Source organism: Bison bison, unplaced genomic scaffold (genome assembly GCF_000754665.1).
Source record: "Bison bison bison isolate TAMUID 2011002044 unplaced genomic scaffold, Bison_UMD1.0 scf7180017864192, whole genome shotgun sequence".
NCBI classification, from domain to species: Eukaryota; Metazoa; Chordata; class Mammalia; order Artiodactyla; family Bovidae; genus Bison; species Bison bison.
In genome coordinates, this window is record NW_011494764.1 from 4,559,428 (window position 1) to 4,560,926 (window position 1,499).

The following is a 1,499-nucleotide window of genomic DNA, read 5'->3' on the forward strand; positions in this document are numbered from 1 at the left end:
CCACAGCAGAGCGAGTGAGAGGTATGCGTGTGCACATATACGTGTGCTGTGTAGGCGCGCACATGCGTGCACTCTGTGGGCATGTATGTGTGTGTGCACCATGCGGGTGCATGTGTACTGTGTTGGTGCATGTGTGTGCACCATGTGGGTGCGTGTGCACCATGTTGGTGCATGTGTGTGTGCTGTGCAGGTGCGTGCATGTATACACCATGCTGACATGCACGTGTTCACTGTGCAGGTGTGCACAGGTGTGTGCTGTGTGTGCGCGTGCATGCGTGTGTGCTGTGGGGCTGCACTGCATCATGCCTATGTGCACACACAGGTGTACATGTGTGCAGGTGTGTATGGGGGTGTATGCTTGTGGTGTCTGTGTGCCTGTGTGTGAACATACATACATCTTTGTGCATGTGGGGTGTGCACTATGTCCATGTGCACTTACATGTGTGTGTGTGTGTGTGGTGCATATAGGCCTGTGTGCAAGCATGTGTGTGTTGTGTGTACGTGTATGTATATGTATACGAGCATGAGTGCACGTGTATTTGGTATGTTGTAAGAGTGTGCGTGCAAAGATGCTAAGGGAGGGAGGGCATGGGGAATGAAGGGCATGTGTGAGGGGGAGGGTCACGTAGGGAGGAGCTGGCGGGCAAGCACACTCAGGCCGAGTGTGCAAACTTGAAGGAGCAGATTGCAGAGGTGTGAGTGACCGCTGAGTTTATGAGCTGCGCTGCAGGACTCCCAGAGGTGTCCATGTCCAGAGCCCCCTCCCCTGTCATCAAGGACCCTGGAAGCCCTCTACCCCTGACCTCTGTGCAGGCTCTGAGGCCAGGAGACAGGTTGCATGTGGCCAGGCATGGGAGGACTCCCTGCCCCTGGGGATAGGCTCCCCTGAGCTTATGGTCCTGCCCCAGGACCACTTCACAGCACCCCAGTGTCTGTCACCCTGGGACCCACTGTGCTGCTCCCGGAGCTCTGCACAAGCTCATCTAAGACCCCTCGGGTCACCAGCCTGTCCTCCACACACAGCAGGGCCCATGGGCACACATGTCCGCCATGCAGCAGCCCCTGCCAGCATCCAGCCCAGCTTGTCCTGGGGTCCGGGCTCCTCTGGCCCACCCTGAGCCCCGTCAGCCTGGCACTGGGGCCCTCATGCAGGCAGTGGGGCCTGTGTAGGCACTGGGACACAGCCTGGGGCCATCATGGCGGGTATGAGGGTCACTGACCTTCAGGGGAATGAGAAGATGGGCCAGCAGAGCCTGATGGAAGGGAAGCCCCTCCACCTGTTCACGGAGATGCATGGGTGCCAGGCATTGGGAGGGCCCAGGTGTCTCCGGGTATGGAGGGCCTGACTACACAGCCCAGAGCAAGGCCAAAGGACAGCTGAGCGGGGGCACATCTGGAGGGTGGCCACTCTCGGCTCCTCCCTGCACCGGAGCCCCAGTCTGCATGTATGTAAAGGGTGTCTGTGGAGTCCATGGCGCTCTGCTGCATCCTCACCCCCT

At 59.1% G+C, this 1,499-nt stretch overlaps 1 protein-coding gene across 8 annotated transcripts in view; it reads left to right on the forward strand.

Annotated features, from left to right (window-relative positions):
- The window catches only part of CBFA2T3 (core-binding factor, runt domain, alpha subunit 2; translocated to, 3), a 79,424-nt gene that overhangs the window by 63,998 nt on the left and 13,927 nt on the right, over positions 1-1,499 (forward strand). The window contains exon 1 of one of the 8 annotated variants that reach the window (XM_010843957.1): positions 1,417-1,491. The exons of the other annotated variants lie outside the window; for them this stretch is intronic. The gene's annotated coding sequence lies outside the window, so the exon portion shown is untranslated. Of the gene's footprint in view, positions 1-1,416; positions 1,492-1,499 lie in introns of those variants that run through there. 8 annotated transcript variants of the gene reach the window in all.